The 16,592-nt window shown below is 43.5% G+C and overlaps 2 long non-coding RNA genes and 9 other non-coding genes across 11 annotated transcripts; 9 read left to right on the forward strand and 2 right to left on the reverse strand.

Moving 5' to 3' along the window:
- The first annotated feature begins 9 nt into the window (after nt 1–9).
- Nucleotides 10–82, forward strand: Trnav-aac. Its single transcript has one exon. It is a non-coding gene; the product is annotated as a tRNA-Val (tRNA).
- Nucleotides 83–1,721: 1,639 nt separating this feature from the next.
- LOC124190130 lies at nt 1,722–2,766 on the forward strand. Its single transcript, XR_006872849.1, has 3 exons — nt 1,722–1,780; nt 1,845–1,952; nt 2,044–2,766. It is a non-coding gene; the product is annotated as an uncharacterized LOC124190130 (long non-coding RNA).
- Nucleotides 2,767–4,887: 2,121 nt separating this feature from the next.
- Trnan-guu lies at nt 4,888–4,961 on the reverse strand. The gene has a single exon. It is a non-coding gene; the product is annotated as a tRNA-Asn (tRNA).
- A 105-nt stretch (nt 4,962–5,066) lies between these two features.
- Nucleotides 5,067–5,139, forward strand: Trnav-cac. Its single transcript has one exon. It is a non-coding gene; the product is annotated as a tRNA-Val (tRNA).
- A 230-nt stretch (nt 5,140–5,369) lies between these two features.
- On the forward strand, nt 5,370–5,442 carry Trnak-cuu. Its single transcript has one exon. It is a non-coding gene; the product is annotated as a tRNA-Lys (tRNA).
- Nucleotides 5,443–5,539: 97 nt separating this feature from the next.
- Nucleotides 5,540–5,612, forward strand: Trnav-aac. Its single transcript has one exon. It is a non-coding gene; the product is annotated as a tRNA-Val (tRNA).
- Nucleotides 5,613–7,251: 1,639 nt separating this feature from the next.
- On the forward strand, nt 7,252–8,296 carry LOC124190132. The gene is made up of 3 exons (XR_006872851.1): nt 7,252–7,310; nt 7,375–7,482; nt 7,574–8,296. It is a non-coding gene; the product is annotated as an uncharacterized LOC124190132 (long non-coding RNA).
- Nucleotides 8,297–10,414: 2,118 nt separating this feature from the next.
- Nucleotides 10,415–10,488, reverse strand: Trnan-guu. The gene has a single exon. It is a non-coding gene; the product is annotated as a tRNA-Asn (tRNA).
- A 105-nt stretch (nt 10,489–10,593) lies between these two features.
- Nucleotides 10,594–10,666, forward strand: Trnav-cac. The gene has a single exon. It is a non-coding gene; the product is annotated as a tRNA-Val (tRNA).
- Nucleotides 10,667–10,895: 229 nt separating this feature from the next.
- On the forward strand, nt 10,896–10,968 carry Trnak-uuu. The gene has a single exon. It is a non-coding gene; the product is annotated as a tRNA-Lys (tRNA).
- Nucleotides 10,969–11,070: 102 nt separating this feature from the next.
- On the forward strand, nt 11,071–11,143 carry Trnav-aac. Its single transcript has one exon. It is a non-coding gene; the product is annotated as a tRNA-Val (tRNA).
- Nucleotides 11,144–16,592: the final 5,449 nt, after the last annotated feature.

The raw sequence follows: 16,592 nt of genomic DNA on the forward strand, positions 1-16,592 counted from the left end.
CGGATTGTAGTTTCCATAGTGTAGTGGTTATCACGTCGGCCTAACACGCTGAAGGTCCTCAGTTCGATCCTGGGTGGAAACAGGACAATGTATTTTTAGAAAGACTATCAAAAAAGCACATTTTGGTTTTTTTAAAAAGCCAAGTATCATGTTTCTTGTGAAAATGAAATCTACATTATGACAATGTGAAGATATTCGCAATGCTGTATCCGGAGGAAGTCAACAGAAAGGGGGAAATCAATGATGACTGTGGTTGTTGAAAAAGGTGCTATAACCCCGAAGAGACTTCTTCTGTAGCCAAACGTCAATGACTGTTGTTTTAGGGAATTGAGAAATGACTTGCTCTGGATGGGGAAGAATTCCATAAACACCGGAGGGGAATCTATATAGATTACACCTGAACCTGGAACAGTAGCTCCGGACAGAGGAAGAACATCATGAGCGTGCACCCTACGCTGCAAATGTTCAGTAGATTTAACAGTCATCAGTTAAAGAAGCCATATCGCGAGTGTGCGCTCTTCATTGGACGCTTCAGTTGGTTAAAGGAGTCATGAGGCGAAGAAATTGAATTAAAACAACAGTATTCATTCACCATGCGCCTCTCGCACGCCAAAGTTATTTTGGCCGTGCTTGACTGAAATTAAAATTACAGATTGCTGAGGACGTCTCAAACCACTCAATTAAAAAGAAATAAAAAATTCCTTTTATTTACTGTACTTTTTTTGCATTTTTGTTTTTTGTCCCGTCAGGAAAGTCCCGACCGGCACTTCAGTCACCGAAAAACGGCCAAATTTCCAAGCGACTGCCGTCCGCCGGGACAAAAAAAATTTCCCGACAGTTACACACAGCAGCCACTTAGAAAAAATTTGTCCCGTCAGACGGCTCGCACTAAAAGTCTTAGGGGTTTCAGCGAGTAGAACGCGAAAGATGAAAACAGAAATGATCCGACACTTCGGAAATTCTTCGTCTTTTCTCTTTCTCATTTTTCTCGGCCAAAAACGGAATCAAAATGTATCAATTTGAAACGGCGGAAGGAATGGAGCTTGTCCACGAAGGAATAAACTATTGAACCGGACACTTCTGGTTCATTTTCGCTTATTCCAAACAGCTACATCCAACATCCGCTTCGAATCCATTTCTTTCGACCGTTCCTATTTCAGTTGATATCAATCCAGGCTTTCGCCCGTGCCGGTGACCGCTCTTTCAGATCCCCAAACTCATTAAAAAAACAAATTGATACAACATAAAATAGTTTATTTAAGCCATTCGTCTTCATCTAAAAGGACACCATCATTTACATGATTATCAAGCACGTCAAAATCAGAATCATCAGAGGAATCAGATGAAGGATAAATCCCCAAAGGATCCGTTTCGACGGTTTGGACTGTGATCTCTTCTTCAGGATCGACAGCAAGTACCGTTTCAGCAGCAGCCTTTGTTGGATCGAGTATCCGATCATCGTGAAATTCCAAAAAGCAGTTTCTTTTCTTGGACAGACAAAGACAAATTTTGCACATACTGCACTGAGAGAATGGTCGAGATTCCTTCGTATAACCATTGGGTCTTCTCTCGGCCGTGGCTTGGCCCCATTCGCATCGTCCTCTATTATCAACGAAAATAGGATGATGGATTCCGACCTGACTGTAGCGTATTTCATCTGGCACGCTCAGTCTATCTTTCCTTCTTTTGGCATCGGGCTCTGCCGAAAGTGGAATCCCTTTCATTAATCTTGCTTCTGGAGCATCTCCTTTGCGGCCTATCTCATCATTCAGCCCGTAAAGTAAAAGAGAAGTAGTCACGCTTCGCTTGAATTCCAAAAGACTGAGATATCTTTTGTCCTTCAGGAAGGTTTTTCCTTTCTTGTTTTTCATCGTCTGGAAAGAAATTGAACAGAAAATTATTGAAGCTTGACACTCTGTCAATAAAATTTCTGAACTTACCACCAAATCGCAGTAAGTAATCCAGCTATTCACCATACATGTTTCCATGAGGGAGTAAAAGAGACGGTGCCACCATTTTTTTGATTTGCGGTCTCTCTCGTAGTAGGAACGCAGCTGGTTCTCCGTGTCTACACCGCCCATGTTATCGACGTAATCGCCAATAGCCTTTGGACAAGACTTTGTTCTGAACGAACCATCGCGCTGCTTCCTTTGCACCTTGACAGCCTCTGAGCCGTGGAAGTTGGAAGCGACCCGAAACGGCTTAGTGTCCTTCCAGATGAAAACACCCTTTCTTCCCGTTCCTGGTTCACCGCCAAACTTGGCCACAAATTCGTCCTGCGGAAGGTTCGATTCGTTGACCGTAAAAATGGGTTGCCCCACTCTGGTTTTAAGAATCGTTCCAACCGCATTGATCCCCCTTTTGTCGAGTTCGTCCAGGAGGGCGATGCTCGTGAAGAAGCGATCAAAGGCTACTACATGTCCGTTCTTGCCAAGGGCTTGCAAAGATCAAGAACTACTCCTTCCACCATCGTAAAATTGGAATCCTTGAGCGTTTCACCAATTCGAGCTCCATGATAGATCTCAAAATTATAGGTGTAGCCTCTACTACAGCATCGACTCCAGATTTTGAAGCCGCTTTTGATGGGTTTGCCCTTCATCGTTTGCCGAAGCATGGATCGACCTTTAAATTTCACCATGGATTCGTCTATACTTTGCCACCTGGGAGGCCGGCGACACTCATTAAATTGCTTATTGAGTACGTCCACCAACGATCGGATCTTATAAATAGGATCCTTTCGCACCTTCAACTGTTTATCCTTGTCTTATTCACCATGATCAGCGCAAGCCAAGTGTTTTTAAATGAATTAAAAACGCTCACGTGTCATTGCTTGATGAACGATTCCAAGGCCGTAACCAGTATCCGGCTGCCTTTCCCAATACATCGACAGCTCCGGCAAACGATGATAACCCATCAAGAACTGTATTCCGAGGAACGCAACAAGTTCATATCTGTCGACTAAACCTCCATGAAGTATTTCGCTAGACTGCCTCCCTTCTGGTCTGCCTCCAAATCTCCTAGATGGTGGATTGCCCTTTTCAACGTAATTCCAGGAGTCTCGGATCCGTTTATTTGTCTTTTCTAGCAAAAGATCAAAAGTTTGGAATCCGCCAAGCATAGACCAAAAGATGTGGAGAGGAGTATCACCCGGATGGAACTTAGAAAATACGGGGCCCACAGGTTCCTCTGGAGTAAACGCGTAGGAATACTGCCGGAACTGTGTCTCCTGATTCTCATCATCATTCTCTTTGTAATCTTCTTCCACATCAGTCCAATAGCTTACTCCCTTCCAATGCTTGTTGATGGCTTTATGGTGTGCGATTAATTTAGCATCGGCCTTTTGTTGCATTCTAAGCTTCACCGCATCTGAATTGACCTTTTTAGGGGCCATGGATGGATGTCCTTTAGAACTGCGAGGGCCACGATGTCTCAATTTCGCATTGGTCAGTCCGATTTTTTTTCGAGCGAAGTAACGAGTCACTTCGTCGTCGGTAACTTGACCGTCAGAAGAGCACCCTACCTTGGTGGTTGACCGGGTCATTCTTCTCCTCTTTTCAGGTGGCGAGGAACCACCTTCAAGATCAGCATCTTGTGCTTTATTTTTTGTTGCCTTCGACGAACCATCCGGATTAAAAGCCAGGCGTTCCAACCTGACGGACACTTTCCGCAAATTGACCGCTGACTTAGCTTTAACCGGAGGTTCTTCGTTGGCAGTCTCTTTTTCTTTTTCGGCAATTGGTTCCTCCTCATCAGCCGGCCCCTGATCAAGACCGGCTCCCTTTCAGGCGCCAGCTCCTGACCAGGCTCCTCAACCGGCTCCTCGGAGGCAACCGATTCCTCTACATTATTTTGAGCCTCATCTCCGGTATCAGTATCGATGGACGGCTCTTTATTCCCAGCTTCTCGTTCCTTTGCCTCTTTTAATTGCTGCCTTTTTAATAAGTGTAGAGGTTATCACGTCGGCTTCACACGCTGAAGGTCCTCAGTTCGATCCTGAGTGGAAGCATCAGTATAACGTTAGGAAAAAATAATCGTAGGAGAAAAGGAAATGAAATGGAATTAATAGCTTGTAATGTATCTTATCTTGATGACAACTAGACTAGAACAAGTAGACATCTGGAAACTACACACAGACAACCAACCAATCATAGTAAAAGTTATCTCACGGTTCCTGGAAAGGAAAAAATGTCGTCAATAAGACTTGGTTCATTACATTGGAATAGAGCGCAATAGTAAGCCTGGCTAGCTCAGTCGGTAGAGCATGAGACTCTTAATCTCAGGGTCGGGGGTTCGAGCCCGTACATAGCGTAGTGGTTATCACGTCGGCCTAACACGCTGAAGGTCCTCAGTTCGATCCTGGGTGGAAACAGGACAATGTATTTTTAGAAAGACTATCAAAAAAGCACATTTTGGTTTTTTGAAAAAGCCAAGCATTCATGTTTCTTGTGAAAATGAAATCTACATTATGACAATTTGAAGATATTCGCAATGCTGTATCCGGAGGAAGTCAACAGAAAGCGGGAAATCAATGATGACTGTGGTTGTTGAAAAAGGTGCTATAACCCCGAAGAGACTTCTTCTGTAGCCAAACGTCAATGACTGTTGTTTTAGGGAAATGAGAAATGACTTGCTCTGGATGGGGAAGAATTCCATAAACACCGGAGGGGAATCTATATAGATTACACCTGAACCTGGAACAGTAGCTCCGAACAGTGGAAGAACATCATGTGCGTGCACCCTTCGCTGCAAATGTTCAGTAGATTTAACAGTCATCAGTTAAAGAAGCAATATCGCGAGTGTGCGCTCTTCATTAGACGCTTTAGTTGGTTAAAGGAGTCATGAGGCGAAGAAATTGAATTAAAACAACAGTAGTAGTCATTCACCATGCGCCCCTGGGTGGGATCGAACCACCAGCCTTCCGGTTAACAGCCGAACGCGCTAGCCAATTGCGCCACAGAGGCATGCTGGTTGATTAACGACACACTCGTCAAGATCAACAGGCAAACCAAACATTACCTTTTTTTAGTGTGGCCAACGCTAATAAAATGTTGCAGAAACATTGTGGGGCTTCCATAGTGTAGAGGTTATCACGTCGGCTTCACACGCTGAAGGTCCTCAGTTCGATCCTGAGTGGAAGCATCAGTATAACGTTAGGAAAAAATAATCGTAGGAGAAAAGGAAATGAAATGGAATTAATAACTTGTAATGTATCTTATCTTGATGACAACTAGACTAGAACAAGTAGACATCTGGAAACTACACACAGACAACCAACCAATCATAGTAAAAGTTATCTCACGCTTCCTGGAAAGGAAAAAATGTCGTCAATAAGACTTGGTTCATTACATTGGAATAGAGCGCAATAGTAAGCCTGGCTAGCTCAGTCGGTAGAGCATGAGACACTTAATCTCAGGGTCGGGGGTTCGAGCCCCCCGTTGGGCGTCATATATTTGCAAATAAATGCAGATGAAAGTTAGAAGTTGGGAGACGATCGTTAGAATTTTGTAATCATTCCAGAATAATTCTATAGCGGATTGTAGTTTCCATAGTGTAGTGGTTATCACGTCGGCCTAACACGCTGAAGGTCCTCAGTTCGATCCTGGGTGGAAACAGGACAATGTATTTTTAGAAAGACTATCAAAAAAGCACATTTTGGTTTTTTTAAAAAGCCAAGTATCATGTTTCTTGTGAAAATGAAATCTACATTATGACAATGTGAAGATATTCGCAATGCTGTATCCGGAGGAAGTCAACAGAAAGGGGGAAATCAATGATGACTGTGGTTGTTGAAAAAGGTGCTATAACCCCGAAGAGACTTCTTCTGTAGCCAAACGTCAATGACTGTTGTTTTAGGGAATTGAGAAATGACTTGCTCTGGATGGGGAAGAATTCCATAAACACCGGAGGGGAATCTATATAGATTACACCTGAACCTGGAACAGTAGCTCCGGACAGAGGAAGAACATCATGAGCGTGCACCCTACGCTGCAAATGTTCAGTAGATTTAACAGTCATCAGTTAAAGAAGCCATATCGCGAGTGTGCGCTCTTCATTGGACGCTTCAGTTGGTTAAAGGAGTCATGAGGCGAAGAAATTGAATTAAAACAACAGTATTCATTCACCATGCGCCTCTCGCACGCCAAAGTTATTTTGGCCGTGCTTGACTGAAATTAAAATTACAGATTGCTGAGGACGTCTCAAACCACTCAATTAAAAAGAAATAAAAAATTCCTTTTATTTACTGTACTTTTTTTGCATTTTTGTTTTTTGTCCCGTCAGGAAAGTCCCGACCGGCACTTCAGTCACCGAAAAACGGCCAAATTTCCAAGCGACTGCCGTCCGCCGGGACAAAAAAAATGTCCCGACAGTTACACACAGCAGCCACTTAGAAAAAATTTGTCCCGTCAGACGGCTCGCACTAAAAGTCTTAGGGGTTTCAGCGAGTAGAACGCGAAAGATGAAAACAGAAATGATCCGACACTTCGGAAATTCTTCGTCTTTTCTCTTTCTCATTTTTCTCGGCCAAAAACGGAATCAAAATGTATCAATTTGAAACGGCGGAAGGAATGGAGCTTGTCCACGAAGGAATAAACTATTGAACCGGACACTTCTGGTTCATTTTCGCTTATTCCAAACAGCTACATCCAACATCCGCTTCGAATCCATTTCTTTCGACCGTTCCTATTTCAGTTGATATCAATCCAGGCTTTCGCCCGTGCCGGTGACCGCTCTTTCAGATCCCCAAACTCATTAAAAAAACAAATTGATACAACATAAAATAGTTTATTTAAGCCATTCGTCTTCATCTAAAAGGACACCATCATTTACATGATTATCAAGCACGTCAAAATCAGAATCATCAGAGGAATCAGATGAAGGATAAATCCCCAAAGGATCCGTTTCGACGGTTTGGACTGTGATCTCTTCTTCAGGATCGACAGCAAGTACCGTTTCAGCAGCAGCCTTTGTTGGATCGAGTATCCGATCATCGTGAAATTCCAAAAAGCAGTTTCTTTTCTTGGACAGACAAAGACAAATTTTGCACATACTGCACTGAGAGAATGGTCGAGATTCCTTCGTATAACCATTGGGTCTTCTCTCGGCCGTGGCTTGGCCCCATTCGCATCGTCCTCTATTATCAACGAAAATAGGATGATGGATTCCGACCTGACTGTAGCGTATTTCATCTGGCACGCTCAGTCTATCTTTCCTTCTTTTGGCATCGGGCTCTGCCGAAAGTGGAATCCCTTTCATTAATCTTGCTTCTGGAGCATCTCCTTTGCGGCCTATCTCATCATTCAGCCCGTAAAGTAAAAGAGAAGTAGTCACGCTTCGCTTGAATTCCAAAAGACTGAGATATCTTTTGTCCTTCAGGAAGGTTTTTCCTTTCTTGTTTTTCATCGTCTGGAAAGAAATTGAACAGAAAATTATTGAAGCTTGACACTCTGTCAATAAAATTTCTGAACTTACCACCAAATCGCAGTAAGTAATCCAGCTATTCACCATACATGTTTCCATGAGGGAGTAAAAGAGACGGTGCCACCATTTTTTTGATTTGCGGTCTCTCTCGTAGTAGGAACGCAGCTGGTTCTCCGTGTCTACACCGCCCATGTTATCGACGTAATCGCCAATAGCCTTTGGACAAGACTTTGTTCTGAACGAACCATCGCGCTGCTTCCTTTGCACCTTGACAGCCTCTGAGCCGTGGAAGTTGGAAGCGACCCGAAACGGCTTAGTGTCCTTCCAGATGAAAACACCCTTTCTTCCCGTTCCTGGTTCACCGCCAAACTTGGCCACAAATTCGTCCTGCGGAAGGTTCGATTCGTTGACCGTAAAAATGGGTTGCCCCACTCTGGTTTTAAGAATCGTTCCAACCGCATTGATCCCCCTTTTGTCGAGTTCGTCCAGGAGGGCGATGCTCGTGAAGAAGCGATCAAAGGCTACTACATGTCCGTTCTTGCCAAGGGCTTGCAAAGATCAAGAACTACTCCTTCCACCATCGTAAAATTGGAATCCTTGAGCGTTTCACCAATTCGAGCTCCATGATAGATCTCAAAATTATAGGTGTAGCCTCTACTACAGCATCGACTCCAGATTTTGAAGCCGCTTTTGATGGGTTTGCCCTTCATCGTTTGCCGAAGCATGGATCGACCTTTAAATTTCACCATGGATTCGTCTATACTTTGCCACCTGGGAGGCCGGCGACACTCATTAAATTGCTTATTGAGTACGTCCACCAACGATCGGATCTTATAAATAGGATCCTTTCGCACCTTCAACTGTTTATCCTTGTCTTATTCACCATGATCAGCGCAAGCCAAGTGTTTTTAAATGAATTAAAAACGCTCACGTGTCATTGCTTGATGAACGATTCCAAGGCCGTAACCAGTATCCGGCTGCCTTTCCCAATACATCGACAGCTCCGGCAAACGATGATAACCCATCAAGAACTGTATTCCGAGGAACGCAACAAGTTCATATCTGTCGACTAAACCTCCATGAAGTATTTCGCTAGACTGCCTCCCTTCTGGTCTGCCTCCAAATCTCCTAGATGGTGGATTGCCCTTTTCAACGTAATTCCAGGAGTCTCGGATCCGTTTATTTGTCTTTTCTAGCAAAAGATCAAAAGTTTGGAATCCGCCAAGCATAGACCAAAAGATGTGGAGAGGAGTATCACCCGGATGGAACTTAGAAAATACGGGGCCCACAGGTTCCTCTGGAGTAAACGCGTAGGAATACTGCCGGAACTGTGTCTCCTGATTCTCATCATCATTCTCTTTGTAATCTTCTTCCACATCAGTCCAATAGCTTACTCCCTTCCAATGCTTGTTGATGGCTTTATGGTGTGCGATTAATTTAGCATCGGCCTTTTGTTGCATTCTAAGCTTCACCGCATCTGAATTGACCTTTTTAGGGGCCATGGATGGATGTCCTTTAGAACTGCGAGGGCCACGATGTCTCAATTTCGCATTGGTCAGTCCGATTTTTTTTCGAGCGAAGTAACGAGTCACTTCGTCGTCGGTAACTTGACCGTCAGAAGAGCACCCTACCTTGGTGGTTGACCGGGTCATTCTTCTCCTCTTTTCAGGTGGCGAGGAACCACCTTCAAGATCAGCATCTTGTGCTTTATTTTTTGTTGCCTTCGACGAACCATCCGGATTAAAAGCCAGGCGTTCCAACCTGACGGACACTTTCCGCAAATTGACCGCTGACTTAGCTTTAACCGGAGGTTCTTCGTTGGCAGTCTCTTTTTCTTTTTCGGCAATTGGTTCCTCCTCATCAGCCGGCCCCTGATCAAGACCGGCTCCCTTTCAGGCGCCAGCTCCTGACCAGGCTCCTCAACCGGCTCCTCGGAGGCAACCGATTCCTCTACATTATTTTGAGCCTCATCTCCGGTATCAGTATCGATGGACGGCTCTTTATTCCCAGCTTCTCGTTCCTTTGCCTCTTTTAATTGCTGCCTTTTTAATAAGTGTAGAGGTTATCACGTCGGCTTCACACGCTGAAGGTCCTCAGTTCGATCCTGAGTGGAAGCATCAGTATAACGTTAGGAAAAAATAATCGTAGGAGAAAAGGAAATGAAATGGAATTAATAGCTTGTAATGTATCTTATCTTGATGACAACTAGACTAGAACAAGTAGACATCTGGAAACTACACACAGACAACCAACCAATCATAGTAAAAGTTATCTCACGGTTCCTGGAAAGGAAAAAATGTCGTCAATAAGACTTGGTTCATTACATTGGAATAGAGCGCAATAGTAAGCCTGGCTAGCTCAGTCGGTAGAGCATGAGACTCTTAATCTCAGGGTCGGAGGTTCGAGCCCGTACATAGCGTAGTGGTTATCACGTCGGCCTAACACGCTGAAGGTCCTCAGTTCGATCCTGGGTGGAAACAGGACAATGTATTTTTAGAAAGACTATCAAAAAAGCACATTTTGGTTTTTTGAAAAAGCCAAGCATTCATGTTTCTTGTGAAAATGAAATCTACATTATGACAATTTGAAGATATTCGCAATGCTGTATCCGGAGGAAGTCAACAGAAAGCGGGAAATCAATGATGACTGTGGTTGTTGAAAAAGGTGCTATAACCCCGAAGAGACTTCTTCTGTAGCCAAACGTCAATGACTGTTGTTTTAGGGAAATGAGAAATGACTTGCTCTGGATGGGGAAGAATTCCATAAACACCGGAGGGGAATCTATATAGATTACACCTGAACCTGGAACAGTAGCTCCGAACAGTGGAAGAACATCATGTGCGTGCACCCTACGCTGCAAATGTTCAGTAGATTTAACAGTCATCAGTTAAAGAAGCCATATCGCGAGTGTACGCTCTTCATTGGACGCTTTAGTTGGTTAAAGGAGTCATGAGGCGAAGAAATTGAATTAAAACAACAGTAGTCATTCACCATGCGCCCCTGGGTGGGATCGAACCACCAGCCTTCCGGTTAACAGCCGAACGCGCTAGCCAATTGCGCCACAGAGGCATGCTGGTTGATTAACGACACACTCGTCAAGATCAACAGGCAAACCAAACATTACCTTTTTTTAGTGTGGCCAACGCTAATAAAATGTTGCAGAAACATTGTGGGGCTTCCATAGTGTAGAGGTTATCACGTCGGCTTCACACGCTGAAGGTCCTCAGTTCGATCCTGAGTGGAAGCATCAGTATAACGTTAGGAAAAAATAATCGTAGGAGAAAAGGAAATGAAATGGAATTAATAACTTGTAATGTATCTTATCTTGATGACAACTAGACTAGAACAAGTAGACATCTGGAAACTACACACAGACAACCAACCAATCATAGTAAAAGTTATCTCACGGTTCCTGGAAAGAAAAAATGTCGTCAATAAGACTTGGTTCATTACATTGGAATAGAGCGCAATAGTAAGCCTGGCTAGCTCAGTCGGTAGAGCATGAGACTTTTAATCTCAGGGTCGGGGGTTCGAGCCCCCCGTTGGGCGTCATGTCATATATTTGCAAATAAATGCAGACGAAAGTTAGAAGTTGGGAGACGATCGTTAGAATTTTGTAATCATTCCAGAATAATTCTATAGCGGATTGTAGTTTCCATAGTGTAGTGGTTATCACGTCGGCCTAACACGCTGAAGGTCCTCAGTTCGATCCTGGGTGGAAACAGGACAATGTATTTTTAGAAAGACTATCAAAAAAGCACATTTTGGTTTTTTGAAAAAGCCAAGCATTCATGTTTCTTGTGAAAATGAAATCTACATTATAACAATGTGAAGATATTCGCAATGTTGTATCCGGAGGAAGTCAACAGAAAGCGGGAAATCAATGATGACTGTGGTTGTTGAAAAAGGTGCTATAACCCCGAAGAGACTTCTTCTGTAGCCAAACGTCAATGACTGTTGTTTTAGGGAAATGAGAAATGACTTGCTCTGGATGGGGAAGAATTCCATAAACACCGGAGGGGAATCTATATAGATTACACCTGAACCTGGAACAGTAGCTCCGAACAGTGGAAGAACATCATGTGCGTGCACCCTACGCTGCAAATGTTCAGTAGATTTAACAGTCATCAGTTAAAGAAGCCATATCGCGAGTAAGCGCTCTTCATTGGACGCTTTAGTTGGTTAAAGGAGTCATGAGGCGAAGAAATTGAATTAAAACAACAGTAGTCATTCACCATGCGCCCCTGGGTGGGATCGAACCACCAGCCTTCCGGTTTTTTTTTTTTTTTATATTTAAACGATTTATTGTCACAATTAAAATTTAAATTTCTTTACAGATACTTGGGGCATTTACGAGATTTGTGACATAAGTGACTTGCTGTGGCCAAGGAGAAACATTACAAAGAAAAAGAAACATTTCGAGACGGAAATGAAAGAGGACAAATGATTTTGGTGAAAAATGTGAAATTTAACAATACGACATCTGGGGGGATCCAAGAAATATTAACTGTAATGAGAGAACAATGTTGTATAAAGATAAGAAGAAATCAGTTGAGAAATTTGAGAGGGAATATTTATGGATTAGAAGGTGACATCTGGGGAGAATTTTTTGAATGAAGGAGGCTTGACCAGAGAGACTGTATTTCATTGATTGCTGGGGTGAGGTTTTGGCTGCGGGCGGTCCAGACGGTGATGATGTAGGATTGGATGAGTGCCAGTATTTTCTCTTTATTGGGGCCATTTCCAATGTCTCCATTTATTGTTGATTTGAGTGGTTTTTGACATCCAAGTTTCGTTAGTTGAATTCGAAGCCATAAACTGATGTGGACTTTCTCAGAACAGAGTAACATAAGATGGTCGTCAGTTTCTTGGCCGCTATTGCATAGAGGACATTGGTCATTTCTAGAAAGTCTGAAGCTTGTGAGGCGCATTTTGGTAGGGAGCTGATTATGGTTGAAATCCCAGACCAGTTCAGCGTTTCTTCCTTTCATTTTGGCCACCCAACGCCAGATGGAAGCCCAGTCGAGGTCTGGTTTCGCAACTTCGGTTCTCCCTGGTTGCCCAAGGTTAGCGATCAGGTGATTGTAGGTGGCGCGGTGATTGGATACGGTTGACGATGTGAAGATGCCAGCTTTAAGTAGAGCGGTGATGGTTGAAAGTGCGGTGGTGAAATATGGATGTGATGAATGGGATGCATTAAATCTGGGCTGGATGATTTGTTGAAGGAGATTCTTGAGGTGTGGACCCAACCAATAAACGGCTGCAGCTCTCTCAATAGCCTCGGGATGGATTAAAGATTTAAAGATTTGACGGGTGAAAAGGGATTGGAAGAATTGAAAAAGTAAGGTGACTCCAAGTCCACCTTGGAGTCGGGGGCGGATCAAAACATTTAGGGGTGGGTGCTCTCTTCGTTGTGCCCAAAGAAATTTGTTGCATTTTTGTTGGAGGAGAAGGGCTTGGGTTTTGTTGCAAGGGAGTACATGAGCTATATGAACAAGTTGTGATAAGACATGTTGTTTGATGAATAGGACGCGACCATAAAAAGTGAAATGACGGTGTGTGTTTGTGATAAGAATATTTTGTATGATGTTGAACTGTCTTTGCCAATTGTCTCTTACTGTTGTTTTTATTTCAGAAGAAAAAGTAATTCCAAGAATTTTCAAGTTGTCTACTTGAGTTATCCAATCATGTGGCCAAGTACGTTTAGGATGAGTTTGATTGAAATTGCTTCTACGTGGGATCGAACTCCTAACCTCAGGAATCCCAGCCGACGCTACTACCGTCTGCGCTACTACGGCCTGTGGACATTGATTTAAGGTCCAAGTGCCTAGACCAAGTAATTTTGTCTTCCCCTTGTTAATACGTGCATTTGTCCAGGCACAAAATTCTAGAATAATCTCGGATGCACGACGTACATCTTTCATTGATGAGACAAAAACTACTAGATCATCTACATATGCACGAACTTTGATGCGTTTTCCGTAGTGTTCAATTCCGTCAATACCCCTAGACAAGCAAACTAAAAGCGGTTCAATATAGAGGGCAAACAGATGGACTGACAGAGGGCACCCCTGTCGCACGGATTGTGCATTGTCCACAGTACCGACTATGTCATTACCGTTCAATGGGCATAGTTCAGTTATACTGTACAGCGTTTTCAACCAATCAACAAAGAGGGGGGGATAGCCCATGGCAGTCATTACTTCCCACAGAACGTCTCGATTGACAAGGTCATATGCTTTCTCTAAATCGTACGCGATAATGGCGGCCGGTTTGAGAGAAGATACCTCTTTTGATTTACGACCTGTATTATCAATGACATCTCGGATTAAACACAAGCTGTCAAAGATATAGCGGCCGGGTACACCACCTTTTTGATGTGAGTCTAGAGAGTTTTGAAGAGATTTTCTCAGACGAAAAGCCAATACTGACGCGATTAACTTATAATCGGTATTTAACAAAGAGATTGGTCGGTAATCGGTGATTTTACTCGGTGATGGGATTTTTGGGACTAATCTTATAGCTGCCCTTCCCTGCGACGGCTGGAGTTTTCTTTTTTCGAGGACGCAATTCATCATTTCCAGAAAATGAACACCAATAACATCCCAAAATTTTATATAAAACTCAAAAGGAATGCCATCTGTACCCGGGGCCTTGTTCTTTTTAGTTGCCTTAAGGGCGATGTTAATTTCATCTACTGTGAACGGATCTACAAGAAAGTTGCCACTCTCCGGGATCGAACCTAGTACTCCTCGATTCAACGCTTGAGCGTTTAACGACTGAGCTACCACTGATACACCCGAATCGTTTTTAGTGGGTTTTGTACGGGTAAGTGCACCTCTAATCCCTTCTAGAAATTTTCCAGCTAATTGGGTATCGGGGGAGGGCTGGTTCTGAAAAATTCTACTAAAGTGTTCAATTATTTCTTGATTAATCTGCTCAGGTTGGGTAATTTTACAGTTATCATTAGTTTTGAGCTGAGTGATCAGAGACTTCTGGAAATTGCTCGTTGACTTGTTCATATGAAAGGTAGATGGCTCTTCTTCGGCTATACTTTGAACGCGTGAACGTATTGCAAATCCCCTCAATGCTTCTCGCTCCCAGGCTAGAAACTCACGTTTCAACTCCATGTAACGCGCATGATTGAAATTTACATTGTTCACGGTTTCTTTTAGTTGATGTTGGAGTAATTTCCTTTTGACTCTCTGATCACAGATTCTCTTTTTACAATAGTTCATTGATAATCGCCTGAGGCTAGGTTTGAAAATAATCTCCCACCAATGATCTACGTTTTCAATACGGGATGGGTGTTGAGACATTTCTTCAATAAAGACATGCACCAAGTTTATATATTCTTCTTCCTCAAGAATTGATGAGTTAAGTTTCCATAAATTCCTTGACTTGTTCCTCACTACACTAGGAGGGGTGGTGCTGTTTATATACCCTACGATTGGTCTGTGATCCCCGAGTGGTAAGTCGTGCAAATGGATATCAGAAAATTTTACGTGATGGTGGCAATAAATTCGGTCCAATCTAGCCTGGCTAGCCGCACAATTGTACGTCCAACAAGGTTCATTTTTCCGAATTTCTCTCCAGACATCTGTTAATGAAAGGGCTTTTACTAAATCTCGGAGGGGTTCTAGTAATGCTAGTCTAATTTTAGGTGGTGTTGTCTTGCTACTTTTACGGTCATCGATCTCGTCAACGGCATTAAAATCTCCCAATATAATTGCTGGTGCCTTATACTGGGCAACATAAGCCGGAATAGTTTGCCGGAGGAAAGAATCTCTATAACTTTTATTTTGGTCACCAGATGGGGCGTAAATACACACGAAAGCAAGACCCTTTACTTCCATGGCTATCAGCCTCCCCTCCGGTTCAAACAAAATGTTTTTGGCGCTCAGCCCGTGTCGTACTAGGATGGCTGTCCCATGTTGTCTAGGACCGAGATTTGTGTGCATCTGGTAATGTTTAGTAAATACGGTGCTAGAGTGAAATACTACTTCTTGCAAACATATAATATCAAGTTTATTATGTAAAAAGAAATTGAGTATTATTTGAAGTTTGTCAGGTGACGATATTCTGTTGATATTATATGTCGCGATGTTAGTCATGATTAATATTTAAATTTGGGTTTAGAGGGTTGGGTTTTGTTATCGTGGGCTTTTTTCCTTCTAACGGCCTCCATTGCTTTGAGAGTTTTATCTACTATGGGGGTTGATGGAGTGCCGAGGGGGACGCCCAAGGACTCCTGAGTCTCACTCACATGACTAGCCTCCTGGCTATCAAGTGGCCGTTGTCCTGGCTGAATACTCCCACCAGAAAAAGAAATGTCTTCATCAGGATTTGAAATCGAAACCACTTCGGTTGCATCCATCTCTTCAACCACCTCGTTATCCATCTGATCTATCGTGGATGGAATAGATGGTACTCCAGGTGAGATTGGAGCGGGTGGAACATCGTTCCCCCCAGAGAGGGCGGGAAAAGAATTAATGTCCGCACCCGGTATCGAAACTGGAACCTCTCGAGTCGGAGACCCGAGTTCAACCAACTGAGCTACACCAGATACAATTTCCTCAGCTACCTCGCCCGAGCCAGAGGAAGAGGCAGTACGACTCCTCTTTTTTGATTGTTTTTGTTGGTCACGGAATTCCCTCGTCTGTTTCATTTTCTTTTTCTTGACCAATTTGGACGCAACAGACGAACCTACACAGTTGGTGTCTTCAGCGTCAGCATCGGTGTCAGAAGAAGATTCAGTTCCATCGGGTTTCGAAATCTGATCCTCTGGAGCTCCATCAAGAACGACAACAGTCGACGTCGTTGGCCTCTGGGCTAACTCGGGGAATGTATCAGCGTCAACAGTTGGAGCAATTGGCATTTGCCCGCCACCAATCGGGCCTGTCTCCTGGGGCTTCCTAACAGTTGTCCTAACTGGGCCACGATTTGTTAGTAATACACTGCTATAGCTACGTGTTCCAATGGGGCCTTTTGAAATGGTGCTGGGGTTTGTTAAACTACGGGGTTGCTTGGGGCAATTAGCTAAGACATGGGTGGGAGAATCACACATGCGGCATGTGTGCATTTGCCCTGCATAAGACACCATTATTGGTTCCTTGTAGCTTCCAAAGGTGATATAAGACGGAATGCTCTTGTGGATTTCCATATCCACGTTG

Source organism: Daphnia pulex, chromosome 3 (genome assembly GCF_021134715.1).
Source record: "Daphnia pulex isolate KAP4 chromosome 3, ASM2113471v1".
NCBI lineage: Eukaryota > Metazoa > Arthropoda > Branchiopoda > Diplostraca > Daphniidae > Daphnia > Daphnia pulex.